This window comes from Diceros bicornis, unplaced genomic scaffold (genome assembly GCF_020826845.1).
Source record: "Diceros bicornis minor isolate mBicDic1 unplaced genomic scaffold, mDicBic1.mat.cur scaffold_124_ctg1, whole genome shotgun sequence".
NCBI classification, from domain to species: domain Eukaryota; kingdom Metazoa; phylum Chordata; class Mammalia; order Perissodactyla; family Rhinocerotidae; genus Diceros; species Diceros bicornis.
The window spans coordinates 948,204-964,382 of record NW_026691044.1 but is presented as its reverse complement, the minus strand read 5'-3'; the positions used below and the strand labels follow the sequence as shown (position 1 = coordinate 964,382).

The 16,179-nt window shown below is 36.3% G+C and overlaps 2 pseudogenes; both read right to left on the bottom strand.

Annotated features, from left to right (window-relative positions):
- Positions 1 to 16,179, bottom strand: part of LOC131402540 (uncharacterized) — a 236,576-nt pseudogene that overhangs the window by 141,841 nt on the left and 78,556 nt on the right.
- Positions 2,045 to 2,503, bottom strand: LOC131402528 (small ribosomal subunit protein uS19-like; annotated as a pseudogene).

Below are 16,179 nucleotides of genomic sequence, written 5' to 3'. Positions count from 1 at the left end.
TCACAGCTCAGCCAACGAGAAGCCATCTCCGCCCCAAACTCTTACTTTCCTCCAATGAATTTTTGTTCAAAACAGCCCCTCCCAACCCCCTCTTCTTCTCTATAAAAGCAAGCTCCCCTCCCTTATTCTCTGGATTTGCCTGTGGTCCGCCATAGCTTGCATTTAACAAATTGCAATTCCTCTGTCTACTCTCGAATAAACTCATTTTGCTGGTAAGATAACTGGCCATTTTATTTTAAAGTTCACAAAATAATATACCTGCCATTTCTTGTTTCCTCCATTTCCATTATACTCTCTTATATCTGGCAAATTCCTCCACCTTTGCTTAATTGGTGAAGAACCTTAAATTTACAGTTTCAGTAATTCTAAACTGGTTCCCACACCTCACACACATTATTCCTGTTCTTTGGGTATCATGCTGCTAGGGGCTGGAAGAGTGGTACAAATACCACCAGGTAACCCTTTTTTGAACCACATGCACTTTGTGTTCTGAGTTATGTGCATGTAGAAATGTACATGTACATACTTATATTAAAATATGGCAATAAACTAAACCATTAAATATTGAATCAATATTTAAATTAAAATATGGCAAATAAGGATGGGCAACTGATCCACATGCTAAAAAAATCTTTCTGAAATGCTTCTATTCACAATATTGGTTTATATTCATTGATAAGCTGTCCTTATGCTTAAATTAATCTGAATTTGCCTACTTATATTATGTTGATTTACAAATCATCTCAAGTTTAGGAGCTCAAATTTCAATAACTATAAGTAACCCAAGATTATGGTAATAAATAAAATAATCTAAAGAAATCACAAGAATCTTTTAAAGATGCTCTACTATCATCATGTAAGAAATTATTTTAATTATGAAAACTTTAAAAACAAATTATTTCTACTTCTAACCATGACAGAACTTGCCTTGGTCCTTGACTTGCCGTCTCACCATAAAAAGCAAGAATACTGGAAAGCATGAAACAACTCTTTTCAGATATTGGGAAAACACACAATGCAGGGCTGTGATCCTCAGGAAGAAAACAAAAGAAGAAAACACTAAAACCTCTCCCTTTTACTGACGGCATTTGCTCTCCAAGCCCAGAGCAGGGACGGAGAAATGTGGATGCAAAGACGGGAGTTCAAGGAGACTGAGGCGTCTGAATTTTAGCACTTGTACTGAGAAGCTTGGAAACAGTCAATGTCTCAAGGGAAAAACTGGAATATTTGATTCACTTCTCATGCCTCCCTTCTTTCTGGGATCTTGATGTTCCTCAAATCCAGGTGCTTTGGCAGAACCAAATTCTAATTTTTGTCTCTCCAGATCTGAAAAATTGTTTAAAGCTCTCCTGACTCCCCTGCCTTTTAGGAGCTTCTCAACCTGCTTTGTCTCTCCTCTCCCACCAAGAATGAGCAAATGTCCTATGGGGCATATGGGGTAAAATGAGAAAGCAACCTGCAGAATGTCGAGGCCCGACTCAATTGGTTTCCCTACACATTGGAAATTTGGCTTCTCACTATGGCCTTAATTTTCATTTTCCTACTAATATATAATAATTCTAAGCAATGAAGTTTGTCTCCCAAATACATTAGTAAAACTTGGCAAGAAAAACAAGGAGATGGCAGAATATTCTCAAATTTTAAAACCTGAAGGTCTGGACCAAAAAAGAGGAATATCAGGTTGGGGTCGAGATAACAGATACGGCCAGAGTAATGACTAACTCCAAAGCTAGCTTCACTGAAGAGAAGGCATTTTAAAGATTGAAGAAAAATCTTGTCAGAAGATCCCAGAAAAGTTCTAATTTTCATTACCAGTTAATAAAGTTATTGATACAGAAGTGTACAGAACAGAACATGGCTCTTGTTTATTTTCCTTGCACTTTTTGGCCTGGGATATGGGTTTTAAATAGACATTGTCTGTACCACCTTCATTAAAATAAACAAAATATTTGTAAAAACCATGAAAGAAGAAAGGAAGGAAGGGAAGGGGAGGGGAGGGGAGGGGAGGGAAGGAGGGAGGGAAGGAGGGAGGGAGGGAGGAAGGAAGGAAGGAAGGAAGGAAGGAACTCTGTGCCTTTATTGGCCAAGCAGGCCACCTGAGTGAGATGAAGTGGGAGGTGTGGGTGGCCCCGGTGCCTGGCTGGCCATGGTTCCCGGGCCTGTAGGTGATGAGAACGCACCTAGGTAGTGGCCAGTCATCTCTCGCTAGGTTTCTACCTGGCTGAAGGTCTTGCCATTGTAGACGCCCACCATCTCCAGCAGGACGACCATGTCTCCAGGTGCATCTTCAGCACCTCAGGCCTCTCCCCGGCAGCGCCTCCTTCCTGGGCTCGCGCAGGCGCGTCAGCGGAAGAGCCGCCTCCACGGCAGGGCGGGTTTAGTGGCTGCGGCTGCACCCGCTGCTCCAGCTGCTCCTAGAATGTGACCCCGGCTGGGCGAGAGCCGCCCCGCGGTAGGTGCATTTGCAGAAGGTCCGCTTCTCCTTCGGCTCTACTTCCACCATCTTGTCGGTTCTGCTTTTCAGAATGTTGGTTTTCCCGTACATAAAGGAAAAGGTACGAACATATTCTCTCTCTAAATATTTTTAATTTTAACAAAGAAATTTTTATTATTTTTAGTTTCGAAAAGACAGCTACAATCAAAGAAACTCTAAACTGGTCCTGGCCAATAGAAATATAACAAGCCACATATGTGATTTTCACCTTTTCGTAGCCAAATTTTAAACAGTAGAAATGAAACAGATGAAATTAGTTTCAATAATATATTTTTATTTAACCCAATGTATCCAAAATATTATCATTTACACGTTTAATCAATATAAAAATTATTAATGATATACCTGTCATATTCACTACAACACAATAATGTTGATGCAGTGGTTAAGGTGAAATGTAGTCCCACTAAAGCAATAAAGATTTATGAAAGAAAAAATGTTTTAGGTGCTTCAGTTTTTAAGTTAAAATTAAATAAAATTTAGAATTCACTTCCTCCATAGCTCTACCCATATTTAAGTGCTCAACAGCTTCGTGTGCTTAGTGGCTGCCATCCTAGACAGCACAGTTCTAACCTCACTTGTTGATGGAAATTAGTGATTTTAAACGGAGGCTGCAGATCGCTGCCAGAGATGTGTTGGTCAAAGAAATATCTCCCTCAAAAGAGAGGCAGTGTTGAGAACGACAAGATGAATTAGTCAGTTATAGCTCTGACTTTAATTTTCAAAAGAATAAATAAGCTAATTAAAATCATTATGAACAATGCTGTTGATCTTAAAATCAATTCTCTTGTCATCCTGCCAAATAACAGTATTTCAAAATCTTTCCATCTAAAATCCTATTTTCTTACTGAAAAACATTTACCCTTTAGCATTTTTACTTTCATATTCTCACTGTACAAATTATTGCATTTCATCAAGACCCCAGAGCATGAGCCATTTCGTATACTGTGTCATCAGCCTCCTAGTGACTGTACTTTTGTCCCTTGTTGAACCTGTGGTCCATCACTTTCAAATACTCTCCACCCGCAACCCACAACTGCTTTGTTTTTTTGTCCTCCCACTACACTGGATCTGTACATCACTATCAGGAAATCACTCCAAACATTTGCTCTCCTGCTTTTATATGCAGACCATTAAGCACTGCTGGGAAAAATCATACCTCTGTACCAAATAAGTTTTCTCTGTTCAAGTTCACTCAACAATCCTTCTATTTGTTCTCGTCTGTCAACTCCATCAGCCCTTCTACGTGGCAGAGTCTCCAACTCTTAGACATTTTTCTCTATTTCTCCATTTTGTCCCCATGCTCATGCGCACCTCCATGCCCGTCTTTGATAGAGAAAATGTATCTTTTTAAGTTACAGCAAAGACAAAAGCCAAGTAGCAGAAATTCACTCAACCTCTACCTCCACCCACAAATGAACTGATCTTCATATACCACTTTCCCTCCTTCTTTCATATCTCACTGAAAGAAGGGCCAAGTTATCTGTTCAGTTTACTTTGAACTTAATAGAACTTTGAACCTCCTCAGAGACCTTTTTCCTCAGTATCTTTCTTTCTTTTATTTTTTTACCTTCAGTGTATAATTATCTCTTCTGTGTTAAAAAGAAAACCTCCCAGCATTTTTTTTTATTTTCCTATGTATATTATCCTATCTTTTTCCTTTCTTCACATTTGTCCCCGAGAAAAACATTGTCTTCTCACATTGTGTGACTTTCTTTATCTCCCGTTGATTCCTAATTACATTTACTCCTGGCTTCTTTCCCCACAGTCCACAGAATCTGGTCTCAATGAGGTCAAGGTTATTGTCTCTAGTGCCAGATTCAGTAGACGTGTCTAAGTACTTTCTTCACCTGATCTCCCTCTGTGCCATCTGATTAATTCCTCTTTCTTCTCTTGGCCTTCTTAATGCTGCTCTTTGCTAGATTTTCCCCAAATATTCTGGTCACTTCTTTTCAGTCTTTGTTATCACAGCTTTTTCTGATTGCATATTAAGAAGTTACGAATTTTAGTAATATAAATTTCTAAATAACATTCTCAATATTATAATATGAAAAGTGAAAGTGGTGGTTTTCTTCTGAAAATCATTCAGCCTATTGACTTGATGAAGAGACAATTCACCAAGCCAGGTGAACTGATTTGCTTTACGCGGGAGCTTATACTCTTGAAAATAAAGCCTCTATTCTTCAAATGTGTCCTGAGAGAAAGTTATGTAAAAACCTTAATAGCAATATAATCAGACTGTTACCACGCAATTGCACCATAAAGAATACCAGTCATGGATATAATCATGGAAAATTGCCAGACAATTGCAACATTAAAATGCATCAATCATAGACACAATCACACAAATGACTACAATCAGTAGTAAAATTTAAAGCAATTACAACTTTTAACGGAATTATTATGTGGGAAAATTATTTAAATAACAATACTGTGTTTCTAACTTTTACATAAATTCAAGAGAATGTCTCTGATACATGAATGCCTCCCCAGTAGAAGGGCACTTCTGCGCTAACCTCCAATTTCTTTCAAATGTCCTGGCCACTTAATTGTTAATGTATCTGAATGTCAAGTCTCAATTCCAAAGAAAGAGAGCTCCTAAAATGTAAGAAATAAGGTACACTCATATTAGAAAATTGTAATTGTGTCCTACAGGAGAAAAACTGATTTCTAAATATTACAAGGAGATGACATCAAAATGGTAAGCTGTTTAAATAATTTTTCAAATGTGACTTTCTAGCTGTTGCCAAGACATGAGAAATTAGTAACACTGTGTATATAAAGCAAAAATGTAACTTAAGAGAAAAGCAAATGCCCAGAAGCTCATAAAACAAAAGCATGCAGTCACCCTATCTACTCATGTTTACGATGATGTCTTAAATCATTTTCTTTTTAAATTTTTTTTTTGTTTTTTGCTTTTTATCTTCTTTATTCCTATTCACAGAGGTCATAACAAACTTAGATATATTTAATTCAAGCCTCCCTATTTTTGACTAAAATGAAAATTCTGTTCAGTTGAAATTAACCAGTGCAAAATTGCCACAGGCACATTCCAGCCAGAGAGTGCCTGGGTGTCAGAGCCCTCTGCCTGTCTAAAAGTCCCACATCACACTCCAGTGTTTTCTCCAGGCAGGCAGCCCATCCTTTGATGAGTTGATTCATGCTTCCGATCTTCCTGCCTCTGGCCTTGACCTGAGTACTGTGGCTAAATACACTAACAATACTTAAATCTTCAAAACTAGAGAAAGTTAAGAAGGCATGAAGGGCGGTATCAACTTAGAGACAATAGAGCCCACAGAACACTATTGCAGAACACAAGTTGGCCCAAACTTGTCAAAAACTCTCTCTCAAACACAAAGCCTAGAAAATAGCCAATTATTTATTTAATTATCACATATATTATTTAAAATGTAAATATCTATGAACGTTTTAAATAAATTTTTTTTCATCAAGACATCTAGCAAAGAATCCAAAATGCCTTACTGATGCAGTAACTTTCCCTAAAAATATCTGAGTTCTTCACCCAAGAAGAAAGGAAAGGTGTATGTGAATATGGCAGGGCAGGAAAAGCTATAACAAAACTGTTATGTTGTTATAAGCTTAAGACCCCTGGGACAGAGGATCACCAGAAAGTAGAATAAATGACCAGAAGGAATGGTTCCAAAGACAAGACACAGCTTAGGTCAAGATAATTCACATCAATCTTGCATCAAGCAATAAGCTAAAAATGTGTATTTTTGCCTCTTTCGCATGCATCCTTCTCCAATTGAACCCATATTCCCACAGCCCAAATCAAAGCTATTACTCTTATTGTCAATTCAGCTACATGATTGCTAAATGGACTTTCTTGATCTACCTTGAGAAAGTACTGTTATGTAAGAAATAAGCATGTAGGTAATATATAGCATATAAACAAATTAGTTGCAAATGACCAAATTACTAGGAAACTCTTGTTTTAAATTCTACACTGTCAGAAAGAAATTCCTTTAGCTATGATTTTTATTTCAAAAAAAATTAAAATAAACTGAGATATTTTGCTTTGAAAAATTAAATATAAAGCCTTGTACACTGAAAACTGACACATTAAAAAAACCTAATGTCTGAAACTTGGAAACATGAATGCTTCAGAGGCCTTCAAATGAAAAAGGCAATTTAACTCACTTTCCTCTTTGCCTGAATATTGGTGCAATATTATTTAATGCCACTAAACCAGCTTGTCAGTTTTTTCATGTTACTTTCCATTGGCAAATGTATAATGTGTCCAGTCTTTTATGGAGCTCTGCTTATATGCCAGGCACTTTACCAAATGCTTCGCATATGTTATCTCATTTAATCCCTCCAGCAACCCCTTTAAAATGCAACTTTTTCCCTATTTTACAGATTAGGAAATTGAAGCTCGGAAAGATGAGTACAACTAATTGCAGGAAAGGTAGAATAAAATCTAAATCTGTCTGACTCCAAAGCCAGAATGCTCAACCTGTGCAATAAATGTCCTCCCTAAATGACTAAGGTAGATCAACTTGCATCTAGAGAAAAAATAATTCAACTTCCAAAAGTACATTGCAATATAATTCAATACAGGAATTTCTAGTAATTTGAAAGAGTTAATAAGCTAAGGTAACCCAAATTGAGCAATATTTTACGAAGTTACTAGCCAGTTCTCTTCAAAAACCCAAGGTTGTAAAGTACAAAGAAATTCTGAGGAACAATTACACATTAAATAAAACTAAAGAAATATGACAACTAAATATAAGGAGTTATCCTGGAGTGGACTCTGGACTGGGGAGGGGGGCGGTATAAAAAGTAGCTACAAATAACATTATTAGGACAGAAATTTAAGTGTGGAGTATGGATTAGACAGTAGTATTATATCAATGTTAAGATTTCTGATTTTTATAACTGTACTGTAGTATATAGGAGGTTTTTGTGCTAATGTTGCAGCTCTAAGTTTGAAATTATCTCAAATCGTAGCAAAATAAAAAGTGGCTGATAGATAAAAGCAAACAATTAAAATAAGTCAAATAGGAAGAAAACAATCAGATTGATAACACTTCATAATTTTTATATTCTGACAAATATATATACTAGGGTGAATAAGGAAGAAAATGAGTAAATACATTGCTTTAAATTTTTCATTATTTGAGGGAATAATACTACGTATTCCCTATAGAATTCCTCCAGGGGCATTATAGTTGATTAGTATTACTTTTTTTTTAATTGGAAAGAATCTTTCAGAGTCTTGCGTAAGAAGATTTGGCTACTATTTTAAGAGTTTATTATGCTTATGCTCAAGTAATCTTGAATTACAATATAAATCCCTTGAAAGAATATTGATAGTCACATAACTACTATATAAATTCATTGCCACAGTATTTTAAATATTCTCCCTTGATATTCTTAATCTCCATATAATATAGAACAATGCTGATATTTTAACAAGAATGGAAAGAATACTGATTGCTACTACCTTTGAATGATACGTCACTTCCAGCAAAGGCTCAAGATGAGAAAAGGAAAGAAAGCTGAAACTAAAGATTATTTTCCAAAACTATACAAACATAAAAATGTAAAGATATACCTCAATTTGTTGCTAGTAAAGTACAGCTAAGTGCATTCAGTATCATTTTTTTTAAGGTTTGAGGTAAATATAAATTTTTTTTCAGTAAAAAAAAGTCATATGAATGTTGGTAATATATTTTAAACATCTCTATTTAGGAAACTCAGAAAACAATTAGACTGTATAATCATATCTGAGTTTAGTAAAGGGTCTGAGTTTAGTAGAGGGTACTCTATAAAAGTACACATACTAGACTATGTGCTCTAAAATTATCTTTTAAAACAAAATTTTGAGTGGATTTTGACTATTTTATATCTTTCAAAAAGAGATATAGGAAGGAAATATGTCAAAATGTCTGATAGATCTGGGTACAGGGAGTAGATATCTCACTATTTTCGGTAAGTTGGTTTTCCTTCAAAATTAATTTTTTTTAAACTTAATAGTTTGTTAGAAGAGTTTCATTGGAAAATGAGGTGGTATTAGGAGAAAATGACTATTTATTCCCAAATCTTTGTTTTAATTTTCTACAAAACACTGGTGTTTGTAAAATCAGGAATCCTAGGTTTAGTCAGGATCTTCAGTCATCTGTGTAATATTTTTAACCTCTCTAGGCTTCCTCATCTATAAAATTATGATATCTTAGAATCCTTTAAACTCTGAAATTGATTCTCAGACATACTATAGAAACAATAGCAAGAGAATATTGTTAAAGCCAGGATTGTTGGGTTTAGATATCTTCCAAAACTAACTTAAGTAAAAATAAAATGGAGACAGGAGAGGCAAGAAGTTTCGGCAACTCTAAGTGAACTGTAACCAGGACCTGAAAAGCAAAGACGGCTAAGCCCTTGCCTCTCTCAGGAGCTCTCTCGCTCTCGTTTAGACTACATACTTTCCTCTCTTCTTCTCTGTGCATGTCTCCTTCATTTTTGTCTTTCTCTGAAGACTGGCTTGCTCTTCTTTTCCATGCACGTGACCACATATGATGAGGTCACCAAAACCTCACTGTTATATGACTTCATTGACTGAATAGCCAACTAGGGATTTTGGATCTCAAATTCAAATTCCCAGGAGAGAGACATTTTGTCTGACTATCTGTTGCCATGCAACTGTGATCTCTTGGGTCATGGCCCAGTCCTCAGGGCTGTGGAGGCACATTTGTTCTAGCACAGATCCAACAATCAGTGAGATTTTGAGAATCAGAAAGTTTCTGCAAGGTAGGAACAAAAAGAGTGTGATAAGGTATGACAGTTAATAATGAGGATTATGAAGAAAAATAAAAGGCCAACCTGAGAGTGAAAATCACCCTAATAACAAAAGCCATTGTAAGAAGAACTTTAAGAAAGGTGGTTTGATATGTCGACTATGTAAGAGGTTCGATCCATAAGGCAATAACCAATATAACAGCAGTGAGTTCTTCTGATTTCATAGGGTTTTACCACCACCTAAGAATTCCACTGTGTGCATTAGAGAAGAAAGCATTGAAATACCTATCAGGACAAATAATAGCCCAAATGCTTCAATCCAACAATCCTTCATTTTCAGTCTTCCAAAGATCTGTGGGATGCTTTCTAGGTTAAGATGCCAAGCATTAACCCATTCTTGAAATTCTTCACTTCATGTAAAGAGATCCACAAGAAGAAGTATAAAGATACGAGTTACAAATGGAGGTCATATGCTTTCATGATGTAGAAGAATAGATAAAAGAGTTCTCCCAATAGGATGATGAAGAGAAAAGTATGGGGGTAAAGGGGCAGATATGTATGGTGACGGATGGCAAGTAGACTTTTGGTGGTGAACACGATGCAGTCTATACAGAAGTAGAAATATAATGATGTATATCTGAAATTTATATAATGCTATAAACCAATATGACCTTAATTTTTTAAAAAAGATAAAAGTATGAAGGGAATAACAAATTGTTCAGTGAGAAAAGGTATAAAAAATGTACAGGACTGGTCCAGAATCTTGGGAAAGCTGTCTACTCAGCTGTCATCTCCTTCAATTCCTGGAAATCTTACTTTCAGGTCACCAGTTGGTGTGCAGGTCCAGTCAGGGTTTAGTGGTCTCTTTAGATGTAACTTATGAATCCAAGGGTCTACCTTGGAGTCTAGTGACACAAGGGCTGGTTAACAGTAGCTGATAAGTTTCCTTCCAGTGAGGTTGGAGGGAGTCTAGAATTTCTAAAGGTGTCTTTTCCAGTGTCTACAGGAAAGTTCTGGGCTGCAGATTATGATGTCTGGTGTTTTAGTCTCCCGGGAGTGTACTGTGGAAAGACTGTTCTACCAAAGTGTGATTATTCTCTATGGATTTGGTTAGGCCTTTGCCAAATTGACGTATATCCCCTTTTATCAGCTGTGGATCAAAGGAAGTAGGGGCTAGGTGCATTGAGTATCCCGTTATAAGGAGAACAGATTCTTATTGAACTTATGCAAATATGTATATTGTCATGAAACTAAGAATATTTAATAAGAATTTCAGAATTCTAGAGGGATCAGGTATGGAGAAAAAGATAAACGCTTCAACCTTCGCTGCAAAGATACACTTTACCAAATTGCTGTAAGTTATAGATTGCTTAAAAGAGAGGAGAAAAGAGGGTCCTTTAAATCTGGAAAACAAAATATCAAAGCAATCAGTTTCCCATTAGAATTTTAGAAATTCCCACCCAGTTCAGTGTTATGATTTGATAACCCAAAGTTATCAAAGACCTGTACTCTAAAGTACTTGTCAAAGTCTTTTCTATCACTCTCTTTGAAGATGAAGCACTTTTGCAGCCACAGTTCTTTGCCAAATCCCATCAGAGTAAAGCAAAAACTGTCTATAAATGACAAAAGACTCTAAAATGCCCATTATTAAAGATCTGATGAGCAGTCATTATAATGCAATTGACAAAGGAATTTGGTTATTTTGGGGACATGCAACATTTTAAGATAATAGTTGGAGTTTGATGATGTTATATTAGGACACATCCGATTTCCAGGAATTTCGTGTCATTTCTGGAGCACTAACAATATGTACCTACACAGATATGATGTAAAGAAGGCTTAGTATTACTTCTTATTTGATACTTCCCATGTAATTTAACATATCAAATAAACCTAATTAGGTTAATATCTCTCAGGTCAAAAAGACAGTATTTAGAATTTGATTCAGGGAAGTTGGTTAAAAATATCAAAAGATTTTAAAACATTTAATCCAAAAGGTTCACAGATTTTTATGAAACAATATTTAATTATCCATTTAACCAAAGCAACAAAAAGATTTTAAGGGAAAATGCAGAAGGTTACATAGTTTTAAGCAAAACCCAGTTCTTTTTTTTTTTTTTTTTTGTGAGGATATCAGCCCTATGCTAACATCTGCCAATCCTCCTCTTTTTTGCTGAGGAAGACTGGCCCTGGGCTAACATCCGTGCCCATCTTCCTCCACTTTATATGGGACGCCGCCGCAGCATGACTTGCCAAGCAGTGTGTCGGTGCGCACCCGGGATCCGAACCGGTGAACCCCGGGGCCCCACAGTGGAGCGTGTGCACTTAACCGCTTGCGCCACCAGGCCGGACCCAAAACCCAGTTCTTTTAATATTGAGAAAATGCAGCTTTTCTAAGTAATTGAAGACCTAATAAAGACAAAACAGAGAATCTTTGTTTTCTAGGCAAATTACATTAAAGATAAAGAAACTTTCTTTAGAATTTCTTTTTTTTTTTTTTTTTTTGTGAGGAGGAGCAGCCCTGAGCTAACATCTGATGCCAATCCTCCCCTTTTTTCTTGAAGAAGATTGGCCCTGAGCTAACATCCATGGCCGTCTTCCTCTACGTTATATGGGACGCCGCCACAGCATGGCTTGACAAGCGGTGCGTCAATGCGCGCCCGGGATCCGAACCTGTGAACCCCAGGCTGCCACAGCGGAGCGCCCGCACTTAATCGCTTGTGCCACCGGGCCGGCCCGCTCTTTATAATTTCTTATTAAGAGCAGATCAATAATCTGAGAAGACTTTGTCCAAGGACTTTGTTCTTTGTACTTTTAATTAATGTCCGAATTTTAATTTTGCACCAGTGTACTTTTGATATTAAAATTATTTTTCAATAAATTCACTTTAATCTTAGCCAGCTTGACCACACATTAAAATTTCTTTTTAAAGATTCGTTTTTCACAGTCTTCTACAATTTTTTGTCTTGTTTTGTCCTTTTTTTTTTTTTATTTTGGAGCAATCATTTTATTTTAGAACAAAATTACTTTCTTTTTCCTTCAACAAAATTCCCTCTTCATTCTTCATATCTTCTTTCACTGAAAACACATAGCCTACTTTTCTTGCTTACTTTTCATTTACAGACATTCTCTCAATTTCAAAAACTTATAAAGTGTATCCAGAAAAGAAATGAAGCAAAGCAGTTGTTACAGAATAATTACAGATTTTACCTTGGAGGGTGGCATAATTGCCTATGCATTACATTAAATGAATATAAACTCCTTCCACATAGTACAAAGTAAGCCATATGCTTTTTGGATATTATAGAACGAGATTCACTTGGGTCTATAGGTTCATCCTGACATTGCTCTGCCACACTGTTCATGATAGAATAGGCGGATAGAACAAGATCCCCACATGGTTGCTGAAGACGGCTGCTGTAAGTTGAGTAGGCAGAATAAAGATTTGAAAGATGGAACAACAGCGTCTAAACTGATGGCAGGGCTATAAATATCTGGGAAGCCGTCACCAGAATTCCCAGCATTGTAAGTAGTTATAAGAACTGGGGGAAGTTCTTTTAAACAAAGATTGTTGCCTGGCTGTAAATCTGAAAAAACAGGCAACAGAGTATGAGCCTGTCAGAGAATGATTACAGCCTGGCCTTGAGGAGTTATCCTTGTGTGCCTACAGGACAGCAAGGGTGGTGGTTCTTGCATTGGCCTCTCCATCTGGCTGCACAGACCTTTCTGTTGCTCAATTTACTGTAGTATAAGAGCAATGGTTTTCAAACATGTTGAATCATTCCACAGCAAGAAATCTAGTGTATATCATGGTCCAGCATTTGCCTATATATATAAAACCATATAAGTATCTGAAATAAAAGTTTAATAAACTGATATGTATTTCCTATGCTTAATATATGCCATATGTGCCTTCTATTTTGCATTTTATGAAATTATTTTCTTTTATTTATATATAATAAATAAATTTCTAATAAATTTATCTATGAATTATAAAGTTGAAGATATGTATTATCCATTTATCTATATTGATAAATGTAGATACCATGTACATGTTCTGTTTAAATAAACGTTAATCATAATTTCTCAATCGTCTGTGACAATAGTTTGAAAAATAAAAAGTTTCAGTGAATCCTTCCATAGTAGGAAAAAGCTCTCAAGAGAATCCCATTGCTTCTCATCTTTCAGAGGCTCCTGCTGCTTTGCCTGCACTCTCTCAGCGTCAATGCACACAGTTTGCACAGAGTTAATTTATGTTTATCACTCTAAGTGTTCTGACATTTTCTCTTTGGTTCACCTTATATTCTCAGCTCTTCTTCCAACTTTTTTAACTCTTTGCTTTCCAGTGAAAACTAGGAAGCATGAAATTGTGAGCTATCAGATATTATAAGCTCATCTATTAGCATCCTGTAGTAGATTAGCAAACCCATAAACAAATTTCATAATTTCTAGAAGCATATTTCTCTTTACAGCAAACTTTTCAATGTGGCACAAAACATGTCTATTGGTGGACCCAAATATTGTTTGTTTCCCTGTATGTTTAGCAGTCAATGTCTCAGTGACTATCCTATCTGGAAATGATTTAGATATTTAATGGATATCCATTATTTAGTTTAGCTTAGTGTAAGCTTTTATCTTATTTACATTTATTTAAACACTTGTTTTTAACAATTATGTTTGGATTAGACATTAAAGAGTTAACCATCATCTTAAGTTATTTTTCTTGTTGACAAATTCTGTAACAGAATTATTTGACTAGTAAACAATTATTTGATTAGTAAACCCAGATAGAAAAACTTGTATGCTTGTATTTCATTCAGTATTGATTACTCTGAAGACATGCCTGATCTCAGACAATGTGAACTTGAAAGACGTTTGGGTTAGTTTCTATATTTCTGAGAATTTTAGGAATACTTAATATATATAAATGTTTAATTTTGGCAATACCATCCAGAGGTAGAAAAATACCATACATATATGTGTGTATATATATATGTATGTATATATGTATGTATGCATATGTATATATGTATATATACATACACACATATGTATATACATACAGAGAGACACAAAGATCTTTAAAATTTTTAGCCATGTCTCAGGTACAAAACCCAAAAGAATAGTTGAATCTAAATTGTGTTTCTGGCAGATGGACTAAGTAAAGTTTACCTGCTCAGAAGGCCAAAGACTTTTACTAAAGATTTTTTTTATTTGCATGCTGTGAGGACCCTTTTATAGCTGTTTTTGAAGTCATTTTTTCTTTTAGAAGCTTCTGCATAGGAATCAAAGAATGCATTCCATTGTCTCTGAGAGGTTTGGAATCCTCTCTTTTAAGGGTGCCCCTTAAGGTGGACTTATCCAAAAGAAAGTTTCTCCAGAATGGCTGTTACAATCCCAAATTATCCAAAAGTTCACCCATTTCCAGAAAGGCACAAGATCCTGGTCCATAGACCAGGTGGAACCTATCTTGCCTTTGGATTCCCTAAAACTTCTTTACTACGATAGGCCTTCTTGTTCACTGGAATCACGTTTCCCCGCCTTTTGAACAGGATGGGGCACTTCCCAGGACACTTCAACATACCAATCAAAATAAGCTTCCCGTTCCACTTGCTTAGTTTTAGATCTCTTATTTTCTAACTGTGCATGCAAATAAACTAATTTATATATTTCAAAAGAGCCCCATTGGGGCCAAGCAAGTTTTAAATCATCCTTGGTATACCAGTGCCATTTCTCTAAAAATTGATATGCAGAGGGCCCATAATTTTTTAACATAAATCCAGCAGGGATCCCCAAAGAGCTGAATCCCTATAGCAATAGACTGCATACTTCCTGCTACAAGTATGGACTCACCAAAAGAGGAAGTAAATTCTCTTAAACTAGTTCCAAAAGACACCCAGATAAAAGCCAGAACCTCAACCAAGGTGGAGGTTCAGAACTGAGAGGACTCACCTGGCCTGAGGCTGTCAGGGAGATGACAGAGCACAGGAGGCTCACACAGGGGTCTTGCTCCAAACCAACAGCAGCCCCAGAAATAGGTGGAAAGTCGCTTCACATCCCATATCTCTAACACCAAATATGCCAACTTATTAAAAAAAACTGTAAAATAGAAGAGTAGCATTTATTTGGGGTCTTAGAATTGCAATTCAAGGAACACAGTTCCAGCAGCAGCTGGAAAGTCCAGACTTTTTATTAGCAAGAAAGAGAGCCCAGAACAGTTCCCTCCATTGTTTGTTAAGGAGGGTAAATTTCTGCTACAGTTTATTGGCTTACTCAAGGGCATATGGTTGCTACCAGAAAAAGTATGTTTTTGGACAGTCCTTCAGAAAGTTCTGTCTCAGCAAATAACTCCCTTTTTGGCAAGTCAGCATGGTCAGCACAGTTTCATATTTTTAACAAGGTGAAGTCCAGGGTACAAAATGGAGTCACCACTGACAATTCATTTCATAGGTGCAAGGCTAAAGAAACTTCTCTTGAGTCTGATCATAGAAGGCCGTATAGACAATTCATTATAATCAGTTTGTTATCTCCTTAGGCGAGTCCTAAATATGGCATGAAGTTTGGGCCTATCTATTGAAGACGTGGTATACCCCTTTCTGTTCTGTTCTCTACCTAAAGAATACTGTGGTAACAAGTTCTATAGATAGTTACATTTAAATTAATAAGGTTACTTGCTCTGACTAAGACAATTTGTTAAGCATACAAGACCATTACATGGGTTCAGAACCCATCTATACCATTCACTAACTGTGTTATAGTGGTGAAGTTATTTAAACTCCATAAGCCACAGTTTCCTCACCTGTACAAAGTATTAATACTAGCAGTTATTTAATAGGGAGCTATGCAGAGCAATTTAGCCCAGTGCCGGACACATAGTATGTATTCAAAAGTTGATTTCTTGAAAAATAATTTGTATAATGGCCAAA